This window comes from Coenobita brevimanus, chromosome 13 (assembly GCF_032717465.1).
Source record: "Coenobita brevimanus isolate Jiangsu-jjx chromosome 13, ASM3271746v2, whole genome shotgun sequence".
Lineage (NCBI taxonomy): Eukaryota > Metazoa > Arthropoda > Malacostraca > Decapoda > Coenobitidae > Coenobita > Coenobita brevimanus.
Window position 1 is genome coordinate 38,140,357 of NC_136966.1, and position 26,327 is coordinate 38,166,683.

Below are 26,327 nucleotides of genomic sequence, written 5' to 3' on the forward strand. Positions count from 1 at the left end.
TTAAGCATGCAAATTACTATCTACATGTACAGGACGGCCCATACATACAGTAAGTCTCAGTAAGTCTCCAGTTCCAGCCCCCCCCCCCCCCGGGCGATTTCTCGTGTGTTGTGGGCACGGTTCAGTCAGTGTTGCCAGCATCAACCCCGCATCACCTATTAATTTCCTACTCTCACTGCCACACCCACGGCCTCACTGAACCGTCCCAGCCAAACACAAGATGCTGCCACGTGAACTTCTATAGCGGACCGCTATTTACCTCCCAATATAAAACAGTACAGAACTAAAAACTTTCACCTTGGTTTAACGCTTAGGCTTTCATAACTCACTCCCATAACTCACTGGCTTTAGCTGGAATAATTTTATAGAGTTATCACGATTACGAGAGGATAAAGATGGCAGCATATTTGTACTAATTAATGTAGCTTTCATATTAACTTTCTAATGTGGTCTAAACGTTTCTTTCATTTTTTTTTTTATCCAGGCCTTGTCTTTGTGTCGATTTATGTTTTTTAGCGAATTGGTTCAGTATACCGTCTTACAGATATCGACATAGTTTGCATGATGAGTAGATGGCTTGGAATCATGCTTGTCCACTGCATGAGGGTTATTAAGACAACAGTTTATTTTTGTCAAGTACCAGTCTTTTCTAGAATACGACCTGCTGTATCCGTGGCTCCAGGTGTACTGCTGGGTGAACATGGACAAGAGGCAGACACGGGGATTCCACGAGCTTTGCATTAAAGAGAGAGAGAGAGAGAGAGAGAGAGAGAGAGAGAGAGAAACAGAAAAAGAAAGGGAGAAATGCAAGTATAACAAGACAGGCTCTAATGATTCAGCAAGGACCAAGCACAATGAGTCCAGCAGTTCGACTCTGCATGAAAAAAAGACTATTAACGGGGGCTCCTTTGACTCACTTACCTGAATAAAATCGTCCTCATTGCCAGTAATAAAATGATAGAGTTACCCCGACCACAACAGGGCTACTGGTGAGCATTTCTTCTTAGGCTTCTCTCTTCACTCCCACGTGAATAAAATCGTCCGGGAGAAGCTGGAATCGAATACCAGAGTTGTCCGAATCATGAAAGGGTTAGCGTGCCATATCCAGAAATAAGCTGAAAGACAGAAATGGTAGTGAATCTCCGAAACCGACGGAAAGGGGCTCCGAGTGCGTGAGAGAGAGAGAGAGAGAGAGAGACAGACAGACAGACAGACAGACAGACAGACAGACAGACAGAGACAGAGACAGACAGACAGACAGACAGACAGACACACACACACACACACACACACACACACACACACACACACACACACACACACACACACACACGGTGAAGTTCAAGGTTGGAGGGGACCCGAGGGGTTTGGCTGTGAGTGGGGGTGGGGAGTTGGTAGCGTGTCACGGGAGGTGCTGCTTTTTACTGAAGTTAAGAAATAGTTGGAGTTCTTATCCTCGAGGCCACCGTTACAATCGTTGTTCCTTTGCTTAGAAATAAATGACAAACGGAAAATGCTGTCAAATGAAATCGTTCTGTTCACATTCCACTGAACTTTTAGGTGACGATAATCTTTTGCTGGTTCGATGTGTCCTAATTTTTGTTAGAAGCAGATGAGATCCTCGATAAGAAATGTATACCACTGGTCGTACGGCAAGGTGTCATATACAGTGGGTCACTTCAGACTTAAAAGAACAAGGCATTTGTAGAACTTATGAACGGATTTGTCCAATATTTTACTGCCAGAGAGCTTGACATGTTTTGTCACTAATGTCATTATACAGAGACCCACTGAGAGGCCCATGGATCAGAATTAGAAGCCAGATGCTCCTTGAAACTCTTTAGTTGTCTGTCTTGTCTGTATCTATCGCCGAGTTTGTATGTTTTTGTGTTCCACCTTTAATTCCACAGAGGAACGAGTTAAAGACCTGAAACACACACATGCATCATTAGTTCCACGACAGCCCACCGTCGTACGAAAATGTGTTTCTAAATGCATATACAGATTATTCTAAATTCCTTAAGTAATGAATTACTCCAGGTTACAAAGTAAGCCATCCGCAGTCAAAAGTCCCTTTGTAACCACCAGTGACGTGGAACCAGTCCACTGACAGCCGACTGAGAGAGAGAGAGAGAGAGAGAGAGAGAGAGAGAGAGAGAGAGAGATGCTTCCCACTTCTTATTTCTCGCACTTCCATTTATTTCGCTAATTTATAAGAAATTTTGCTTTCTCAGCTTCCCTACCTCGTTTGCTCACGCACTCCCTGTATATTATGAGCATCAGTGTTGTGTTGCGCTATTTAACGATCAGTGATTTAGTGTAAATATTAATGTACTGTGATAGGAAACATATTGTTGACGGAGAAGAAATAATAGACGTGAATGGATTAGTTACCGCCAGTGTTGCCAACCGCTGGTAATGAGTACGATATTTTAAGTTTCTATAATCTGTGTTTTATTGCCGGAAGAACTTAGTTTTTTTTCTCGTTTATCATAGTGTTTTAATACGTGTTTTTATCGTCCAATCGTGCGTTTGGATTCAGCAGGTGTAGTGAGTGGTGAGTGGTGGTGCCTCTTGATACTGGCTCCTGAGACGAAACAAAAAACCCTCACAAAAGAACCAGGAAATCCCGTCACTTGGCCACACCAGCCTCAGGTAAAGAGAGATTGATGCGTGTTGCACTGCCTGGTTACCTGTGCTTGGTTCAGTATGTACATGCAACAGATGAAGGTGATGTTAATGACTGTGATGGTAAAGTGAAGAGCACTCACAGCTGGCGGGACTAGAACGGATGTTATGTTTTGACTTGAGCCAGTGGTGTGTGTGTGTGTGTGTGTGTGTGTGTGTGTGTGTGTGTGTGTGTGTGTGTGTGTGTGTGTGTGTGTGTGTGTGTGTGTGTGTGTGTGTGTGTGTGAAAATGCAACTCAGGCAGTTTTTAATTGATTTAACCAAACGTGGTGGAAAAGTGGCAGCCCACAAGGAAACTTTTTCTTCTTTAGGTCAGTGGGTCAAAGGTCAAAGTCACAGACGTAGGTCAAACGTTGACCTATTAAAATCGACTTAAACAGTTTTTATCCAGAACAGACCAAACTTGATGGAAAGTTTATTAGGTAAGAATGAGGTCACTCGTTTTTTTTTTTTTTTTTAGAACTGTTCGACAGAGGTCAAGGTCACAGAGCAAGGTCAAGGTTGGGTGTGGTAAGAAAAATAGCTCAACACAGTTTTGATCCGATTTTAACCACACTTGGTTGAACTGTTGAGGATCAGCCAAGGAGCAAACCTAATGTTTTTGAGAATCATAGGTTAAAGGTCAAGATCAAAGGTCAACTTAAACAGTTTGTATCCGATTTAGAATGAAGTTTGTGGAAGGGTAAAGATAGGGCAAGAATGAAAGGATACAATTTTGAGAGGAATCAGTTAAGGTCAAGGTCACAAGGAAGGGTCAAAAGCTAAGGTTACAAAGCAAATGCAACGAAAACATTTTTCATCTGATTTGAACCAAAATTTGTGCAAGAGTTAAGAGTCAGGCAACAACGAAGGTCAGGGCTAAGGACAACGGCCAAGGACACAGAGCAATGTCCAAGTTCCATCCTTGTGTCTATATGTGAACAAAATAACTTTAAGAAAATATGTGTGATTTGGATTAAAGCTGGTGGCTGAGTTAAGGATCACCCAAGAAGTTGACGTGTTTTTTTTTGGACAATAGGTCAATGTACAGTTTTTTATCTGATGTAGACTAAACTTTGTGGACGAGCTCACGTTAATATTGAGATACAGAGATTCGATTCCGAGAACAGTGTCAGTTTTAGGTCACAGGAAAATGTCAAAGGTCAACCGAAATAGCATTACTCCTGTATGAAGGGTTAATGATGTGGCAAGAATGAAGTAAATCAATTTTGAGAGTAATCTGTCGAAGACGAAGGTCACAGTCAAATATTCGGCCCGTACACCTGTTGCTGTGCGTAGGGTTGTACTGTCGCACTGTTTCTTTTTCTTTTTTTTTAGGTTTACTAACTTATATTTCATTACGTACAAGCGTTATAATAAAAATGCATTGTGGAACTTCGTCCATTCAGAGACAAAAGGTCAGTTATAATTCCACTGCATCTCCCTCACACTAGAGGCATGTCCGTTACTGATGCATCTTATCAAAAGACAATCATATCGGTCAGACAAACATACCAAGCCTCTCTCAGCTTAGAAGTTATAGCCAACAATGGAAACTGAGAAGTAGCAGAGATATAGTATTATTTGAAATCCCCTCCGGCAATGCATAAAATAATACGGGTGGGTAAGTAAAGGGATGTGTATTCAAGGTTGCTAATGTAATTTTAAATGGTCGTGGATGTTCAACAGAGCGCAGCTAATGATATGCATGTACTAGAGGGACTGCGTCAAGAACGCCCACAAACTCTTTGGTACGTATGGACTCTACTTGTATGTGGCCAGAAACTGAAATTATTTATATATTTAGAATATGTGTATCTAAGATTGATTCATCCGGCTAACTATGTTCATTTTACTCTATCCTGACCTAAAACTGCCGTCGCTTCATCTTAAATACTAAATTGCAATACTAACTGAATACTAGAATACAATGTCAGTGACGAAGAAAAGCTAAGCAAAGCACATGAAGCCATCCCATTGTCTTTTTCTGCCAGTTGGCTACGTTCAGTATGCCGTAACAGGAAGACAGTGTGGACCAACTTACAATGAAAAAACTGTTGCACTTACAGTATCATCATTCACTATCACCACCACCCTCCCATGTATTAGTGGGAGAGAGGGGAAGGATGATGACGATGATGATGATGATGATGATTATTATTATTATTATGATGACGCAAAAGCTGGTGGGTTCGAAGGATCCGTTTTGGGTACATTTTATGGCAATGACGTAAGGATTTTTTTTTTATTTTTGCCACTGAAAATATTGTATAATTCGTACAACAAGCGTTTTATAGCAGATGTAGGATGCTTATGTCAACAGATCTGCCCTTTTTTTTTCATGCAGATGAGAGATAAGGTAAAGTTACGGTTACTAATCAATAAACACGTCAAGGGAAGTTAGGTGATGAGATTGCAACCCTTTCATTATGCTCGAATATTACTTAGGTTGTGACAGTTTCAAGGAGGTGTAAAAGACAAAAGTTCGTTTACTACTCCATTCCGCCTTCTTCACACTTCTGACATGTCCGTCACCATATCTCTTCCCGTAGATATATATACGGGAAGAGAAATATATCATGCCTCTCACAACCAGGGAATATCAGCCAGCAGAGTAAAGCGAGATGTAAAAGAAGTGAACCTTTAGACGAACTTTTGTCCTCGATTGTACACAGTGACTGGGCCGTAATATAAGTCGCACTGTAGAACTTCGTAATTTCTTTTTGTTTGTGATTTATTTTGGATACAGCGCTTGAACATTCTCTTTTATGTTCTTTATATCAGTGTAATATCGATATAGGTTACGGAAATAACATGCAAGGGAATATTGAGGCATAAGGTGCAGAATAAATCGCGGAAGAAGAAGTGTTCACGAAGTCAGCCAGAGCCACTTGTAATACGATCCTGTGGCATGTGAATGAATGATCACAGTTGTATACACGACACTGCATCATGAGCAGTTGACCTCTCCACCTGATTCCCACGCACTGACCGTTCTCGCAATCCTGACAACCTTGCCTTGGCCACCTCCATTTAGTGATGCAATAATGCCTCGCCACTACCAAAGTTGTCAGCGGCTTATTATGTACTCTCAGTGTATAAACACACTCTAGCATCAGCAGGAACAGAATATTGGTGTTGTTCCGACAGTATTAAAACTCCGACTCTTTATCCCTTTCTCTTTTGTTAAATACCATAGCCTGGTGTTAGCTGGACTCAAATACTAAAGTTGTCCCGTTCCTGAGAGGGTTAGTGATGGCAGTATACACACTCACGCTTCGATGATCACTCGAAGCTGCATGAATTTTTCTGGTTGTAGTTGGCATATAATACGAGAGAAAACCCCAACGTGAGAGGGTTTATGGTAAATCACTGAACATTTTTAACTGCACTGAATTAAATCTTACCGAACATCGGTATATTACATTTATTCAAGCGATGTACGCGCTGTGGATTGTCAGACTGCAGAGTATTCCCTTGATACTGAACTTGGCAAAGAGTGAAGGTGCACAAAGCTTGATAATCCCCGCCAGGTGCCGTGCTGAGGCAAGAGTGACTGCCGCCACACTGACTGCTCCACTACAATCTATCCATCTATCTATCTATTGCCAGACGCCACAATCCCGTAAGGGGTGGCCATTTGACTTTGAGTTATTTGTTTTACGGGGAGGGGCACTAACCTTCCACCAACCCGCTTGTTGACACGTAGGGAGCACGTATGGTTTGGTTATATGGTTACCACCCAGAGTTGTAAATGGTTTTCTGGCTTACAGGAAACCATTAGGTTTGTCACTCAATGTAAAGCCACCTGTAAAGGAAAGAAAAGCAATAAGAAGTGACAGGAAAGATGGGAGAAATAGGAAGAGAGGAGGGCAGCCACAGAAAAAGAATGATAAAAGCTAAGGAAGGAGTAGGCAGCACTACATCAAGTGAGTGGATGATGGTCGCCACCATCTGCCTGTTTTTTTTTTTTTTTTTTTTTTCCTCTGGTGGTCGAGTGGGTAGTGTTTGTATTTACCGATTCTGCTGATTAGGGTTCACTTCTACCCAGGAATAGACATTTAAGAGGATTCAGTAGTGTGGCCTTTGAATGTGACGTCAAATGTTCGTACCCAGTCTAGGTTTCCTTGATGGCATATAAAGACACAAACACAGCCACCTACGCCACATTTACTACATGCACTTGTCACCCGACTCTCCAATATTCTTCTGCATCTGTACCCATGCGTGAAGCACTGGATCGGGGTGAATAACTTCCCCTATAATTGAGAGTGGCGTGTCCCGGTCATAAGGAACAGGTTCCCCTCAAAACCCCTAACGCATGGCTTGAACGTGTTTAGTAGAGTTGGCCACCGTTGCTAAGCGCTTACATACACACTGACACACACACACACACACACACACACACACACACACACACACACACACACACACACACACACACACACACAAACACACACACACGTATGAAATTATCTAGACGATTTTTAACGCTTTGTAGAAATCCCTTGTAGTGACGGAGTTAGAACAAGTCTCCATTAACCTCTTCATTACCTCTAAGCTGAATACAATCGTCTGAAGATAGCAAGGATATATATATATATATATATATATATATATATATATATATATATATATATATATATATATGTATATATGAAGTAATGTGAGTGGAGGGGCTATGCATCGGAGGTGTGTAAGGAGGAAGAGATGCACTGCGTTGCGGTGCAGGTGAGGGTAACGGTACACATGACTGGACTGGGTTAGTGGTATGCTGGCCTGTGTCGCTGCACCCAGGCACCTATTCCCGTCTGGCGAGTAAAAGCCTTAGCACCGTTTCCCTACCGAATTATCTCTGCAGAGGACTAATTAGTGTGGTCTCGTATGTTATTTATGATAAATCTATCGGTATTAAACATGTAAAAAATATATTTAAAAAAAAGTATCAGTTGCAATGCACAAAATAAATTGCTGAGAAAGAGATGGTAGCAAACCTGCTAACGTGAAGAGAATACAACCTTTCGTCACTGGTCATGAAAACAGGATATGGACACAGCGTCATGGCCAGCACAGTACCTCCTGCAGTGGTGGAGGGAGTAGAAGGAGGTGTTGGTACTGAGTTAGGTACATTTACTGGAAAATCATTACACCCACGTACCGAAACTGTACATACTGTACAGATCCATCAGTTTAAGCACGATTTGAATCCTCTGCAGGTAGGAATAGGGACTGAATATGAGAGAGAGAGGGGGGGGGGAGGGCTCACAGGGGCCAAGGTGTAGGGAAAAATACATTGCAATATTGCTTATTCTCGTGTTAGGTCAAAGCTGCTTTCTCCCACCCTGCGCCTCCACCCCCCCTCCTCCTCCTTCTCCTCCCTCCTTTGTGGTTCCCCTTCCCAGTCCTGATCGCTTGGCTGTTAAATACTTGTTCTGAGGTAACGTCATCGCTGAATTCATTGAAAAGGCGTCAGCGTACTTGCCAGAAAGTACCGTCATCGGCAGTCTGTGTATACGAGTGTGATGCATTTGGCTCAACCTCATGCATTTATCGTTCGATATTACTGTCTAATTTGTGTATATTCCAGTAAACGTCATGCGATTTCCTTCAGCTGGGATTAGGAGCCTGAAAATGTTTATGCTGATGCCATTAACCTTTTGCAGTTCGAGATAACGCTGGTATTATTCAGCCGAGGGTGAATCATGGGACTCTGAAAGTGTTATGATCAATCAAGAGGTAGTGGCTATACGGTAGTCAGTTTGTCTTCACCTGACGGAACTGGATCACACATCCTGAACACTAAGTCGTGTATTGTAACATGAATTTCAATGAACCTTCGCTGGGTTAGGCATGAGCCCGTGGTTACTAGTCAAATCATTAGCCCACTCTAACTGCAACTGGCCACCAACAAAGCTGTGAGGTCAGGGATCAACGCCAGGTTAGAGCAAAAGCATTATAATGATCCTTCCAGTAATTTTGGTGTAACACAGAAACCCTTATTCTTGTTAGAAAGAAAAGTTACACGTAAAGTTAGTCAGAGCACTTGACGAAGTTAGGTTCACTTAATTTGCTTTACATATGGCGACAAACAAGTAGTCGCCAAAGATTAATAGTTTTCACATAAGACTGAGGGGTAGTAAATCGGACAAACTTAATGTGACATGCGTGTTTACTTAAACATCCAAAAATCATCACCACGTCATTTAGGTCAGATTTATGGCTGGGATGATTATGATGATGATGGAGTGACAAGTTAGAAAATAGCCTGAAACATTTATATATACCGGTACATATATCTATCTATCTATCTATCGAATCGCCTGCATGTCACCCTGACCTCCACCATCAGGCTGCCCTATCTCCAACCCACGCCCTTCGCTAATGTCTCCATCCCATCCTTGGTTCCCCATTCACCCAATTCAGTAGAAAATAATATAAATAAGGCAAGATAAAACAATACAGAGATTATCACAACCCTCCAGTATCGTGACCATCTAACCTGAAATACTTGTTTACGCTCACCTTCACCCAGACTGCAGGGTTTGTCCGAATTAGCAGGTTTTAGGTGGCATCACAGTGGGTATCAATGGGTCAGCTCAAGGTGAAGGAGATATATAGGTGTTTATGTATCAGATGTCGTCTGTGTGTGTGTGTGTGTGTGTGTGTGTGTGTGTGTGTGTGTGTGTGTGTGTGTGTGAGAGAGAGAGAGAGAGAGAGAGAGAGAGAGAGTGAGAGAGCGCATAGGGCTTCCCTCAGAACAACGTCGTCTGGAAAAAGTGAGAGAGTAATTAGTGGATATTCAAAGTAATTTACCCTAACGCATTGCTCTGTGTGACTCACTCTTAGCTAGATATATTTTTCTGATGTTCACAAAAATTATCCCGACTTTCAGAGGGTGACTTCACTTCTTAGGTTATTCTTGCTACGGTCAGATGATATTATTCAGTTAAGGGACTATATATAATAGTGAAGGAGCCAGTAAAGGCTTCTTCCGTTTCGAAGTTTTCCAAGGCTGTATACAATTCTCTTTAGACAGAGGAAACAATATTAACTAAAATACTTCATCGTTGTCAAGATATTAGTGCGTGCGTTAGATTTGATGTATTGAGTAAAACAGTTGAGAAACAGATTGATGGTTTTACTTGTTACAAGATTTTTACTGCTGTAATATTCACCCTTGCGTAGTCTGAAGACTTCTTTTGTATACAGGACAGCTTTTGAGCGGTTTTTTAAATGGAAAGATTAGATATTGGCTAGAGTAACTTTAGCCTTCGCTTGCAATCCTCCCTGACTTGTGTGGAATTGACTGGAAATTGCCTTTTATGAGCATAGCAGCATTTTCTTTGGTACACACACACACACACACACACACACACACACACACACACACACACACACACACACACACACACACACACACACACACACACACACACACACACACACACACCATGTAAAGTGGAGATACTGAGTAACAACGTTTCGCACTACTAAGCTTCGCCAAAGACAGTCTTTTTTTTTTTTTCTTTCTTTCTTTTAACCAGTTCTGCCGACATTACTTGCCACGGTTTTCACATCCACATTTTCTGCAACAGATCCTTCATAAACTGAGTATAATAGACTTATGTTAGCCTGAATACAGAAACACAAAATTCATGGGAGTGAAGAGGTGGTAGAAGCGAGCACAACATGAGCCGCATTTATAAATTCTTCTCAAGCTTAAGGTGTGTCTAAGATTGCTTCAGTATACCTTTGCCCTCATATCTTACGTACAGTTATCAAACATCAGGCAGTTAAATTAGTGAATACTGAAGTGACAAAATACGAAAAAACCACGACGGATCTGATATTAGGTAACCGTTTTTGAGACTTGTTTCTCGTCAGCTTTGGTTAGGATCCATTATAAATATGGCCCTGGATGTGTTACGGTAGTTTTCTTGCCGTGAAGGATTAGTTAGCCCTGCCGGGTTCTTCTTAAGTTGAATATAATCGTATGGAGACAGCAAAAAAAGAAAATGCAGAATATACGTCACTTTATTTGGTGATCAAGACAGCAGGAGTGAATGTATGTTCAGCTTTCTTGCCTCGTGCCGTTACTTAGCCCCTACAGAGTGGTATAAAACTAATGAAATTGTCTGTAGATTGCCAGAGTGAAGCAGAAATATACGTCACTGGAGTTGGAGATCACAATAGGACACGATGCTTTTTCTGTACAGTTTTGTTGCCTTGAGCGGCTACTTAGCTCTGGCATGAATCAGGAAGTGAAACTCAGAAGTCAAATCTTTTTACTTTTTTACAATCAAAAATTATTTTAGGCTGCGTAAATCTCACGTGTAACCCCCAGCTATTCTATTGTCCCTCGTATTTATAAAAGATTCTAGCCACTTGGTAGGCTAAACGAGTCTTTATCAAATATTGTATTGACAGATAGTTTAGGCTGTTTTTTTTTTTTTTTCAAGTTAATAATCTCTTTAGTTGGTTGAAGGGTGTTTGGTAGATATATGAGTCTTGTCAAACGTAGATCTTGTACAGTAGGCCATATTGGAACTTGTCACTGAAGCAGAGGTAGAGCCACGCTTTCCGGCAGATGCACATCACAGTTTCATGGCCATTTCATCTAACAGTAGCAAGTTCATTCATTTTACTGCCACCAGCACACATGTGAAATAGTCAAGGTTGTCAGGTACACCAGAACTTCGCTGCACACTGATGCTGTCCCGGGTTCATATATGGCCACTTGTACATAGACACAATCTTCTACGCAGACTGATCTTTTAAGAGAGCTTATCAATACGATCCCTGACCGGCGCAGCAGACGTCCCCTTCACCCTTTCTACCATCCTGGGTGATGGGGACATTGTTATGACTGATAAATTGATGGCTTTCCTGAGAGAGACCGGGCTGATCAGAGTGATGTGACTTTTTTGCTATATGGTTATAGTTTTTATTACCTGTAAATATGTATATATAGTACTGTTAATTAGGGTTGACAGTTGACGTATTTGAAATAGTTCCTCCACCCACTGATCTATTTCTAATATAGATGTCCCCTACATTAAACCCCGTTCCTCGACTGACAGTCACCAGCTGATGAGTGTAACTGTTCAATATAGAAAGGTATTGGGCACTTGCAGTCGATGGTGGTCTGTTGGCCGAGGTTCTTCACTTTTTGTACAAATTATGTAAATACATTATACCATCTTGCTTAAGTTATTCTAATTAGGCCCTACAGCTGATGTATATGGAAATGTTCCTGACTCGTCTGGTTCCCTTTCATATATTGATGTTCCCTATATTAGGTTGTGCCTTGACTGACGGTCACCAGGTGATGAGTGCAGGTATGTCATGTAGAAAGGCATTACATATCTGCAGTTAATGGTGTTCTCTTGGTCAAGGCTTTTTTAACATTAGTGTAGGTCTAGTTATTTGTCTCTTAGTATTTAGTATAGGTTAGCGATTTGTATGTTAGGTGGTTAGTTTTACGGTCTTTAGATTAGATATTTTTGATTATAAGTAATATAAGGTTAAAAATATAAAAAATTTAAAAAAAAATAATAAAAATAAAAATATAAAAAATTAATAAATTAAAAATTATTATATATATATATATGTACATGTGCATGAAAGTGTGTATGTTCATATCCATGGATGTGTATATATATATATATATATATATATATATATATATATATATATATATATATTTTTTTTTTTTTTTTTGCCTTAATGACCAGGGGCTCCGGCCTCAATGGTCGATACGGAAAAAAAAAAAAAAAACTAACGACAAAGTTGTTGGCCTAGTGAAGACGGGACGCAAAGTTAATGGTCTAGTGAAGACGGGACGTTGGACTTGGTAGACGACGATGAAATTCCAAATATGCATATTTAACAAGAAATATCAGTCCAGGGCCAAGGACCACGAATTAACGTATGAATATTTCCATGTAGTGAGTGTGATTTATTTATTTATTTATTTATTTATTTATTTACTTCTTTGGCGGGAAGGACCAGAAAACCATCGCAGCCGGAGTGTAGCATCGTGTAGCATCTCTGACGTTAATTGACAAAAAATATACGATCACTTCCTTGTGAATGTGAGTTGTTTTTGCGGGGAAGGCAAGGAACACATCACAGCTGGAGCCAGACTTCCCCGACGTTAATTCACAAACAAGCACATGACCACTTCCATGTGGTTTTTTTTTTATTCTTACCTGTAACACAAGACGCTGGGTAAATGAGAGCAACGCCAATGTTCACCTTCCTGAAGAAAGTTTTTATTTTAACCTTTACTGCACTCAAGAAGTCATTGATCGTATACAGCATTCATTTTCACAGGTTATAGCCTACTTACATGGACCCTCTTGACACCCCACCACAACTCCAGCTCACCCCACCCATTTCTTTGTCCCTCATGCCCACTTCTTTGCTTCCCATCCCTCCTCCCAACACTTTCATTCTTGGAGGATATTTTAAAATAACCGTCATAGCACTCAGACCTTTTCTATTCTATAGCATCCATTTTTACACGGTATGTTTTTCTGTCCCAGACCCACCGCCCAACAAATTTTCGGGCAATTCCATCCATTCTTCTTCTCACGACGTCGATTCTTAACCCCTCTTCGGCGGTGTGATGGCGCGACACAGTTCACACAGACGACCAACGCACATGTTGCTGGAAATGGAAGGCATCACATCATCACACCCAGAGCGTAGCATCTGTGGCCTTAATACACCAACTACAGTCACTTAATAATCATTTACCTCTCTTAATGAAGATTTATTTTTGGTGGATGAGTAAGAGAGAAGTGGAACTCTGCTCTCCCCTTTCCTTTTCCTTTCTGGGAAAACAAATAAGTTACGGTAAGGGTACTAATAAGTTTGTGACTCTCGGCCAATGTCCTAGATTTGTTGCCTGTTAGAGTTTTAACTTGATCACTACAGTGATGGCCTTTTTTTTTTCGACTTTGGACGATTTCATTCAGTCTAGGAATGACTTCTTGCACTGAAAGGGTTAGTGAAGGCACTATTTAACACTTTCAGTCTGAAGTCTCTCCTTAGCTAATTAAAATCCTGTGAAGATAGCAAGAATATTAAAAAAAAAAAAAAAAATCATAGTGAAGGAGTGGAACAGCAGAGGGCAGCTAAGGAGGGGAATGGGAGAAGGACATGGTGAAAAGACCCAGTTCCCCCTCTTTATTTACTGTATTTATTTATTTGTCTCAGTACTGACATCAACAGTGGAGAATGATGTCGCTGAACGCCAAACATGAATGGACTGACTATGACAAAGAAAATTATAACTTCATAATATGAGTTGATGTAACCATTGTTGACACTACAGCAATGTTTATATATAGACTGACGAGTTTGCACGGAAGCACATATGTATGGATGGAAGGTGATGAGACTTTAAACAGTTGTCTGAATGATAATATAATGGGCTAGCGAAATTAGAAAAGAGGGCGAAAATGTCCCTCAGAATATCCCAGTTTATCACTTTTACTGCAGAGACCTTTTATTTCGGCTGCCACCAGAGGATTGTGTTGGTCTGGAAGGTCCTGTGGTAGTGAAGGGGTTACTCATGGCTAACTCCTGTAATTAGAAATATCTCTTCTAGTCAGAATTAGATGGCCGGGATATAGGAAGGAAAATAATAGAAAAGACTCCCTTGGCTAAAAGAGTTAACCTCATCAATCTGGCGACGTATTATCAGTTTATTCTTGTTAGCAACGAACGATTTTTTCCAGGTTAAGAAAGACTCATCGTACTAGAGGGTTTGCGCACTGCCAGCTTGAACATTTTCACCACAGGAAATTTTTCCAAAGGTGCACAAAATCGCCTGGCAGCAGTAAGAGTAAAATACAAGTAACCTACTGGGCTTGCAGAGGTAAAAAAAAAAAGAATAAATAAATAAATTCTCCGTCGAGGTACCGAGACAACGCAATGACAACCACTATTCAAGATTTTTTTCTTTCTTTTTTAAGCGAGGTAACAGAAAAAAATCATAACCCTGTGACCCCGATTACTTATTTAATATAATGTATTAATGTTATAAAATACAAAATATCCATTGCTGGTGGTTAAAATCGGTTCGTTTGAAGACAGAATCAGTTATTTCGATGGTGAGAGCGTGTGAGGTGTGAGATCATTGTGGACTGTATACTGCATTCATTCATTGCCAGACGCCATGTATCCCAAATGGGGTGGCCAAGGGCTTAGAGTTAACTGTTTTACAGGAAGGGGCACTAATCCTCCACCAACCCCACTTGACACGTAGGGATGCCAACAGCATCTGGTGTTTCCAGGCGGTCACCCATCCAAGTACTAACCAGACCCAACGTTGCTTAACTTTGCTGATCGGATGGGAAGCGGTGTACTCAACGTGGTATGGCCGTTGTATACTGCAGCTGACATGAAATATCAATACAATTCACTACGATAAAGAAACAGTGAGCAGTGACTTTCGAAACGCAGTAATGCGGTCATCGGCGTCCATCAGACCCTTCAGAATGTGGTATAGTGGTGCCGTATTTATTTGACAAAAATTGGAGAGATATTCTTGTCTACAACTGGAACCCCTTCTCCCCCCCAAAAAAAAAAAATAATAATAATAATAATAATAATGATAAATAAAAGAACAGTTCCTGGGATTCGATGGATATCTGAATGAGCAGATTCCTGAGGCAGATGTTTCTGTTAAGATGGTATATCAGGCTATACGTTATCCTGTATCATGACATTTGATGTAATGTGGAATGCCAAAATGCCTAGGATAACTTATTCATTTACATCATAAGATGGTTAAGGTATCATATTTTTTCCCTCCTACTTCAGAATGTCCAGTGCTGCAACGGACGGTGTACACTTGTAAGATGTGTACTACTCTTGTTACTTGGGACTTTTCAAGAGCTTCTGAGGCAGTATCAAATTGTAATAATGAAAAGCTATGTCCGCCAGACAATCATCTTCAGGCTGAGGTATGTACTTAATGTCATGATTGACACATTTTGGTTTTGTAGTCTTTCATCTTGATTCTGATCGTAGGTTTGTGGCACTGAGACTTTTTCTTAGCAGCCTGAAGCTGTAACTAAAGACACTGTCTGGACGCTGTCAAAAGAACAGTCAGAAATTATTTCACTGGTGTTTTAAAGCTACCCTGGTTTCCTCTCGTGCATATGTGTTGCAAGTTGCATGCTGCAGACTGTTTATTGATTCATTAGTTAGAAAGATATTGTATAGACATTAAAGTCTGTGAATGCAGTTTCCCTATTTTAGCTAATGCAAACGGGTATGTTAAGCCATTCGAGGGGCACGTTTACTGGGCGGTTCCGTAACACCAGAGTATCGGTCCAAAGATCAGTAATAATAATAATAATAATAATAATAATAATCCATCCGTTGCCCCACGAGGAGCGTAGGAGCCCGGGGCTAAGCAAGTTGGTCCTGACATTTATGAGTGAATAATAATTATTATTATTATTATTATCATCATCATCGTCATTATTATATTTACTATCAGTTGCCTCAGGTACATATAGCGCCAGGCCTCTTTTTTTAATTGTCTTGTTTCAAAATTTGTAGAGATGGCATTTTATTTCATATTGTTATTCTTTATTGTTTAGTTTCTTCATTAATTCCTGTTTGTGTTGTTCACGAATCGTAGGCTACATTTTTGAGCCATTTCGTGCAAGGTCTTTTGTATGTACATTAAAAACCATAAAAGGTGCTTCGGGTTTATATTTCCGGATTTGTATTTTTTTAACATTAAACGTCTAAGGATGTAGCGTACATGAAGAAGCGCCTGAGAAAGACCTAAGCTACAGTGTATGAGAGAGAGAGAGAGAGAGAGAGAGAGAGAGACTTGCTACGCGCCTCGCACAAAGTTACCGTAGTCTATGCTACTTAGAACGATTTTCTTTGTAATTTAAGTTTAAATGGCATATTCTACGCCTGTGTAAACTAAACTATTTCACGCATTGAACGTATATTATAATTCTTGCCATTTCTAGACGATTGTATACAGCTTACGAGAGGTTTTTGTAACTGGAGGGGTTAGATACAACCATCATCAGCTCATTCAGTGTTAACCTTCCAGTATTGAGTATAACCGGCTGGAAGCAATAATAAAATGAAATAGACATTATCAAATGGAACGGGATCAAATGCAGATTGATATAGTTCTTTTGTCAATGGCACTGATTTTCGTCCTTTATTACAACTTATTTCAGGTAGCTCAGTGACAGGAAAAGACATTACTACGTACGACTGGACATCCTTTCCATAGCACCTCATCCTGACTAGCACGATGGTAGGCTAACATCATACTCCATGGTTAATCTTTTATTACGTCTCAGAATTCAAGATAAAGTAGTGATATAGGTCAAGTTAAAGTGAAAAGAGTATATTAAGAAAATCATGTGGAAAAATTCTAATGAAAGCTGTGGTGCGGTGACCGTCGTTCCGTTGGGTAGAAGGGCATTTAAACATCAGATAACCCTCTCATGTCAGGAACAGTTCTAGCATTCTCTTTAACCTAACGCCAGACGAATTTATACCGTTAAGCGTGAGTTATTGCTGCCATTAACTCGCTTTATTTAAGAACAACTCTAATATTTTGTTTCGTGAGGTGTACCGGGACATTTACACCACAGCGTGCGGTGTACCGGGACATTTACACTATATCGTGCGGTCGACCGGGACATTTAGGCTACACTATAGCGTGCGGTCTACAGGGAGATTTACACAATAGCGTGCGATGTACCGGGACATTTACACAATAGCATGTGGTGTACCGGGACACTTACACAATAGCGTGCGGTCTATCGAGACTTTATTGCGTGCGGTCTATCGAGACTTTTACGTTATAGCGTGCGGTCTATCGAGACTTTTACATTATTGCGTGCGGTCTATCGAGACTTTTACATTATAGTGTAATATTTACCTGGACTTGTGCATTATTGTGTGAGGTTTACCGGGACTTTTACATTATACCGTATGGTCTACAGGGAATTTTGCATTATAGTGTGCACACTCGTAGACTGTGATAGTGTGCTGTGTACCGGTTTGCTTTATACCGTACTGTTAGGATAGGATAGGATAAGATAGGCTGGGTTAGGATGTTAGGATAGGTTCTATCCTATCTTATCCTAACACAATATAACCTATCCATCCTAACCGCACGCTATACTGTACATGTCCAGGTAAACAGCACACTATAGCAGCACCCACATATGAAACCGAGAGAAGTAACGAAGTACTTGACACATTTCCTTCATTCTTTCTTTTTCTTTTGTTTTCTTTTTCCAGCATCATACAGGAAGGCGCTGATATCCCAGGTTAGGTTAGATTAGTTTAAGTTTGGCAAGGCATGGTGTTTACCTTGTAATTTCCCTCAACTGTCAAGCCCTCTTTTTTCCCCCTCTGTATAGTTCTACGTGAAGCTCCAAGCCTGTCCCTAAACCCCTGCAGTCGCATGACGTGTTTTCGTTTTATTCTTCCTTCATCCTAAGCTGATGACAAGCGTCTGGATATAGCAAGAAAAAAAATTAAAATAATCCATCGTACTGTACAGAGGGGGAAAAAAGAGGGCTTGACGCAGGGATGTTCTGCCCAGAGACCCAATATATCGTACCGTAGCATGAAAATTATCGTATCTTAAGAGCTAATTTTCGAACGGTATTCCACAGGGAGATTAGCTATTTGAGGGAATGCCAGGTCAGTGGGGATCCCCAGGTCATAGGTCAGGCGCAGGAAACAGGTGGGGATGTCCGTCAGGTGTCTGTGAGGGGGGAGGTGGTAGATAGGAATGTAGTCCAGGTGACGGAAATTAACTCAGCTCCAGTACCAAACAGACGTTCAACCAGTGAGAAGTATAACGAGTTAATAAATATAATACACGGAGGCCAAGATAGATATATTCCTTCAAAACCGTTTAGAACTAATAATTCAGAACCAAGATGGTTAAACAACAGATTAAAATCTCTCATAGGCCAAAGGAAAGGAATATATAGAAAAATAAAACGTGGAGAGGAGCACTTACGTAACCGATACACGATTTGAAATAGAGAAGTAAAGAGGGAGATAAGAAAAGCAAAGAGAAGTTACGAAATTAAGGTTGCAAGTGAATCAAAAGAAAACCCCAAGGGTTTTTATCAAATGTACCGTACGAAAAATAAAGATAGGATAGGACCACTCAGAACAGAATCAGGTGACATTACTAGTAAAGATAAAGAAATGTGCTCCATCCTAAATAATTATTTCATATCAGTATTCACCAAGGAAAATCTAAGCCTGGTCCCTCAAGCAGCAAATATTTACCATGAGAATACGGAAAATATTCTTAGTAAAATAACCATTAGTAAGGAGGACGTATTGAAAGAAATTAATAAGTTAAAACCACAAAAATCGCCAGGTCCGGACGATATATATGCAAAAATTATAAAAGAAACCAAAGAAGAATTATGTCAGCCACTTTTAACGTTATTTAATGACTCTTTAAGTTCAGGAGAAGTTCCAGAGGCGTGGAAAACCGCAAACGTAGTGCCCATCTTTAAAAAGGGTGATAAATCAGCTGCGTCGAATTATCGTCCGATAAGTCTAACGTCAATAGTAGGAAAAATGTTAGAGTCAATTTTGGCAAATAAGATTAGAGAACACTTAGAAAAATTTAATCTTATAAACGAAAGTCAGCACGGATTCAGGCAAGGACGATCCTCTCTCACAAATTTGTTGTCATTCTACTCGGAGGTCTATGAGGCAGTAGATAGCGATAAAGCTTACGATGTTAATTATCTGGACTTTAGTAAAGCTTTTGATAGGGTCCCACACGAAAGGTTAGTTAGAAAGGTTCGAGCACACGGTATACAGTAGACGGCGATATCTTAAAATGGATAGAATCCTGGCTGAAAGGACGAAAGCAGAGAGTATTAATAAATGGAACTAAGTCGGACTGGGGATTAGTAACTAGCGGTGTACCACAGGGTTCAGTACTCGGTCCCTTATTTATCATATATATAAATGATCTAGACTTAGGAGTCAATAGCAGCATCAGCAAATTTGCCGACGATACAAAAATAGGGCGTATCATTAACTCGACTGACGATTGCCATAACTTACAAAAAGACCTCAATACATTGTCCAAATGGTCTAAAACTTGGCAAATGGAATTTAACGTTGAAAAATGTAAAGTACTTAACGTAGGCAAGACCATTGGAGATACTAAATACAGCTTAGATAACAAAGAAATTAGCAAATCGGAATGCGAGAGAGATCTAGGAGTTATGATTAGTAACGACCTTAAACCAAGGCAACAGTGTATTAATGCGAGAAATAAAGCAAATAGGGTCCTAGGATTTATTTCGAGAAGTGTGAGCAACAGATCATCTAAAGTAATACTGAAACTTTATCTAGCATTAGTAAGGCCACATTTAGACTACGCAGTACAATTTTGGTGTCCTTACTATAGAATGGATATTAATTCGTTAGAAAATGTACAGAGAAGAATGACTAAAATGATACATGACGTCCGGAACCTGTCATATGAAGACAGACTGAAAAGACTAAGTCTGCATTCGCTAGAGAGGCGTAGAGTAAGGGGAGACTTAATTGAGGTGTTTAAGTGGATGAATGGTATAAATAAGGGAGATATTAGCAAGGTACTTAAAGTGGGCATACAGGATAGAACTAGAAATAATGGTTTCAAACTAGAAAAATTCCGTTTCAGAAAGGAAATCGGTAGAAATTGGTTTGGTAATAGAGTAGTAGACGAATGGAATAAGCTACCTAGTAAAGTAGTTGCTGCCTCTTCCATTGAGAGTTTCAAGCATAGGCTAGATAAGCATATGACAAATAAGGGGTGGATATAGAATAAAGAAAATCCTATAACCAATACTAACTCAAAAAATTTTTCTTTTCAGGTTACACTATGATAGTCTCTATTCTCCTTTCACACTTTCCTGTAAAATGTCCACGCCAGTTTTTCTATACGGCGTGGTGTTCTTTCTGACTTTTTCCTGCCGGCTTCGGCTGGAGGGTTTGGAGGGCGGGGGAGAGCCTTCTTCTTTGCTATCCTTATCTCATTCTAGTAGTTCAGTTACTCTTCTAGGAGCTGCCTAGCATGGGCCAACCGGCCTACTGCAGTTATCCTCTCTTCTTATGTTCTTATGTTCTTATGTACTGAAGGGGCCAGGGTAGGGTAGTGTTGTTTCACCATGGCTTAAATGTTTGTATACAGAGAGAGAGTTCCCAGGGTGGGGACGATCAGGATGATGGTCAGATAAACAGGAGTTTAAACTCTTTCAGCTTGAGGACGCCATCATTGTAATCTCCAGTGAGATTATTCAGATTAACCCCTTTAGTCCGATGACGTATTTTATATTTTATTGCTCCCTGCAAATGATTTTCTGATACTTATGGAAGACATCTTGTAGTCGAGGGATTAGTGAATACTGTATTGATCTCTCTAGTCTGAAGAGTCTCCCCAAAGCTGAGTAAAGATCTCTTGGCACACACACACAAAAAAAATGTCATCGTGTTGAAGAAGTTAATACAGTACCAAAGTAGATACAGCCTTCATTAGAAGGCTGTATCTTAACCCTCCAATTCGATAATTGTCTTAAACGTGAAAATAACAAAAGTCTGGAGATAGAAAGAATGTACTAAAAACAAAGTCATGGTGGTTAAGGAGTTAAGTGTTTGTACATACAAGTTTATGGAATCCTAAAAGTGGAGAAGGTTAGGACGTAGGCTGAGTAAACAGTAACTTGAATGACAGTTGGAAGTGTGGTCGTCGTTTGGTTATAAGCTGATACAGAAGAAAATTTGATGCTGATGTTTGTAATTCTTCTTGATATTGTGTAGGGTGTTAGAAAAATCTGTACACAGGGAGACGAGAGGTGTAGCAGTGTGAGGTGTGTTAGCTTGAAATGTGACAGTGTGAGGCATGCTAGTAGATGGTGTGGTAGTGTGAGATTCGGCAGTGTGATGTGTGGGAGTGTGTGAGGTGCGGCAGTGGTGTGACGTGTGCTAATGTTTGGTGTGGCAGTGTATGAGGTGTTGCACTGTATGGCGTGGCAGTATTAACTGCGGTGGCATGAGGTATGGTAATGTAAGGTGTGTCAGCATGGAGCATTGCAGTGTATGGTGTGGCAGTGTAAGGTGTAGCAATGTGAGCTATGGTAGTGCAAGCTGTGTCAAGGTAAAATATAGTAGAGTATGGTTGGGACTCTGTCATGCTAAATTGACTTATGATGCCGCGTAGGTTTTCTATATATTTTCAAAGTAAAAACACTGAGGCTGGATGAATGTTGTGAGAAGAAGCGCCTGATCAGGGACCTGGTTTTTAACGTGACAGCGTTCGGATTGACTCTGTCGGATACGTTTATGTGAAGCTACAGAATATAGTGAAAGTTTTTGGCGCATCGGATAGAGCCAGGATTCCGGGGGCTTGCACTGGGCAGACTTTGGCTGTCTGAACGTTGTTATTCCTTACCCCGCCCTAGGGTGGGACAGGAGGTCCGGATGATGATGATGATGGTGATGATGATGATGTTAATGGTTATTATTATTATTATTATTATTATTATTATTATTATTATTATTATTAAGTTGTTGTTACGGTTTTTATTTACGATCAAGTCCACTGGAAATTACAGAATGACTGAAAATTGAAGTTCCACAACTATGTTTACAACTGATTTGCCACTTTACTCCAGTTGACAGTAGACGTGGTAATGGAAGAGTCCGTGAGATTTTTTGCATCCATGCCACACATAACAATCGCTGCTTGTATATGAAGACAAGACGCCATGTTCTCAGAGGCGTGAAGTCCCTGCCAGTGACCCGTATTACAACCTCTTCGGTCCGATGACGTCTATCTATTTATCTATTGCCAGACGCCTTAATCCCGTAAGGAGGGGCCACAAACAAATCGCCTCCATGTCGCTCTGTCCCCAGCCATTTCACAGCCCTGCTCCCAGCTTACACCCCCCTTCTCCCATATACCTATCCACCCCATCCTTCCATCTCATCCTTGGCCTTCCCCTCCCTCTCCCCCCCTCCACCTCACTCACACTCTCCTCGTCAGTCTCTCACTCTCCATCCTCTCCACATGGCCAAACTACCTCAGTGTGTTTCTCCTAACGCCTCCTATCACATCCACATCCACACCACAACAATCCTTCACTTCCTCATTTGTCAGTCTGTCTCTCCAGGGGACTCCACAGGCTCCTCTCAAATACCGGTAACTCATTTCCACTGCTCTCACTCTTGACTTGTGTCCCTCCAACAAGGTCCGAGCTTCACTTCCATACGTTAGAGTTGGTATCATAATACTGTCATGTAGTAACTTTTTCACTTCCATGCTCACTTCCCTGTTTCTTATCCGTTCTTTCAAGGAACCTTTCTTCCTTGTTGTACCCTTTCACGCACTTCACCCTCCAAACTTCCATCCTTACTCATCACACTACCCAAGTACTTAAACGCACTCACATTTTCCTTTTCCTCCTCATCCAACCTCACTGTACATTCACTGATTTCACTTCTCTCGAAGACCATAATCTTACTCTTCCCTACATTCACCTTTAGATTCTGTTTCTTACATACTCTTCCCGACTCATCCACCAAGCCTTGCAGCTCCCCTTCGTCTTCACTTAACAACACAATATCATTTGCAAACAACAATACAGGGAGTTTCCAAACACTGCCCTCTCTCATTAGGGCCACTCCAACATCCACTGCCCTACCTTGTATCTCTTTTATAACCCCATCCATATACAGATTGAACAACCATGGAAACATGACACATCCCTGTTTCAATCCAACCTTCAAATAGAAAAATTCGCTCAGTTCACTATCCACACGCCTCAGCACCCTCATACATACTCTTCACGGCATTCAGCAACTTCCCATTTACTCTATATATTCTTAATACTTTCCACATTTCTTGTCTGTCCACCGTCACATGCTTTCTCCAAATCCATGAAGGCCGCATACAACTTCTTTCACTTCTCTAGAAACCTTTTCACTAAAGATCTAAGACGTATTTCTGATTTCATTCCTGCTAGCTCTAGAATTTGCTTATCAGCTGAGTGAAACTTTTCGAACATCATTCACCCCTTTGGTACAACAGATTAATGCAATCGCCTGGTAGTAACTTTAATTAATTACTAATACGTCATCAGATTGGTAAGGTTAATTTGGAGGAATGGGAGAATGTAAATTACATATAGTAATTTATGTTAAGATGTTTGAGGAACTGTGGAGCAGAGCAGTGAAGTGAGGGCAAAGAAAATGAAATAAAGACCAGAAATGTGCAAGAGAATGAGAGTAACCAGAACAGAATAGGATGAATGGAAAAAAAAAGAAAAGTAATTGCGAGAGGAAGGAAGGAGCAGAGCAACAGGTAGGAAAGTAAAAAAGAGTGGAAACCGTGAAGGAAAGAGGGACACTGTGAGAGGAACAGGGAGCAGTTTTTATTCTAGGAGACTTGAAATTGGCTGCTGGTATTTTTCCTCGAAGTTTCTATTTAGTCGTATATAATGTACTGAGCACAATGTTACCAGTGTTTTGCATAATTCACTTGAGGGTAGAAATCACGTAAACCTTTTCTGCACTACTTAACCAAGCTATGTAAGGCAACCATGAACATTTAAAGTAATGTGTAGTGCGTGTCTTAGCCTCATCAATCCTGTGACCTATTCATTACTTAATTTTCCCTACTCCATACAATTTTATATTATAGAGAGTTTCCGAAGTGTGGGACTGGCTGACTCCCTCACTACAAAGCTTCTCTCCCAAGACGAATAAAATCGTCTGGAGATGGTAAGGTTACAGCAAATACGTTCTGGGAGTGGCCAGGTACGCATTCTATACCCCGCCATGTGGTCCCTGGACGGCCTTCACACTCCTTATTGTCTGTAGACGTCCTTCTGACTTGCCTTCACACAACACTCATTTATTTACTTATCCACTTATCGTCTGTAGACTCTTAACTGGCCCCCACACAACGGCCGGCTCCCCCCCCCCCTCTTTCTCTTCACACACACACACACACACACACACACACACACACACACACACACACACACACACACACACACACACACACACACACACACACACACACAGACCAATAATTCTCAGTAGCTTCGAAGGCTCACTAGAACCTCTTCTTTACTGGCCTTTTTTTCTGTATATGGAACACTGATATGTTCATAGGCGATAATAAAGCACTGAATCGATATCAGAAAGACGTAATTACCATTAAAGTTTACAGTAGGGTGCAATAAAAAAATAAATCGCTAAGGAAGAAGTGCTGTTAAGCCCAATAACAGTACGAGAATACGAACCACAGAACTTATGGTGGTCCTGTCCATAGATCGGTGTGTAACACTTTCAACGTTTGTACTTCCCCTGCTGACCCACCAGGAAGCCTTGACAGGGTTATTACTGATGCAGAGAAAATTAAAACTGTTATGGCTCTGGAACCTTTATCTTTATCTAACTTCTACACGTCATTGGTTCTCTAGTTTCTCCTTTCACTGTTCACTGTCCATCCGTCACACCACTGAAACCTTTACAAGTAACATTTGCCCTTCCAGACAAATCCTGAGACCATCACTGACTCCCAAACAACTGCAACTCTCCCTCGGAAATATTTCTGTAGGCAAGTGTAATGTTAGCGATCGAACGTCAACGACCAGTGACACCATCATTTTGGGAGGTTTGTTCCCACCATGATCATGCATTCTTTGATGCTTAGGTCCTGGATTCCTATTCCTAGAAATAACACTCGTCATAAGATGCAGTTTTGGTAGCAGTACCAGGACCATAGGATTGTACATGAATAAAAATAAATGTAGCTCAAAGTGTTGGATTCATTGTCCTGTATGGCCTGCTGAAGTCGAAGGAAACTGGGAGAAAATGACTATGACGGTTGACAGCAGTGTGAGTGGAAATCGTTGCAGAGGTGGTTATTTACTCACGGACAAAGTGTGATATTTCACGACAGTATTCATGACCATTTGGAGAACTCAGTGAAAAAAAAAAAAAAATCACCAGCAGTCATGGAAAACAAATGAACTTTTTTGGGGGGAGGGCACAAAATTAATGACGGGACACATTTTTCAGCCGTACCTTACTGTAGGAATGAAGCCGAGACGTGGTTTTCCATTTCATATCCCCTGTCAATATCCAGACTGTCTTTATATTGCCTGACATGAACTTTTCTCCTTCCTGCATTGTAATATTAGTCAGTAGGGTGTCATAATACAGTATTCTTAACATAGGATTCTGTGAGGTCTAAAATATGTTTGTTGGTTTATTTCATTATTGCGCAATAACAAGCGCTGCCGAGCAACAAACACATCTTGATGAGCAAGCGAAGATCACCTAATTATGCTCGTCTTCGTACATTCATGTTCTGTTGTACTTCAGCATCTGTCAGCACCGACACAACGAACTTTTTAAACTAAAAATGTTTCATTTTTATCCGGTAGCTGTGGACCCACTCAGGCTTACTCACAGACCACAGCTGGTCATGGCCTAACAGTCAGTAGAGGTTGAAATTAACCTTGTCTGTTGGATATCTCAGGGCGTAATTCAGGGGTCTGTATTCTTGTGAATCAATAACATTTCTCAAAACTTACAGAAACATTATAATA

General features: G+C 40.7%; 1 protein-coding gene and 1 non-coding gene across 2 annotated transcripts in view; one reads left to right on the forward strand and one right to left on the reverse strand.

Annotated features, from left to right (window-relative positions):
- The window catches only part of LOC145415519 (pancreatic triacylglycerol lipase-like), a 126,799-nt gene that overhangs the window by 20,670 nt on the left and 79,802 nt on the right, over positions 1-26,327 (forward strand). The gene's annotated exons all lie outside the window — the stretch shown is intronic.
- LOC145417176 (5S ribosomal RNA) lies at positions 14,948-15,066 on the reverse strand. Its single transcript, XR_013900431.1, has one exon. It is a non-coding gene; the product is annotated as a 5S ribosomal RNA (ribosomal RNA).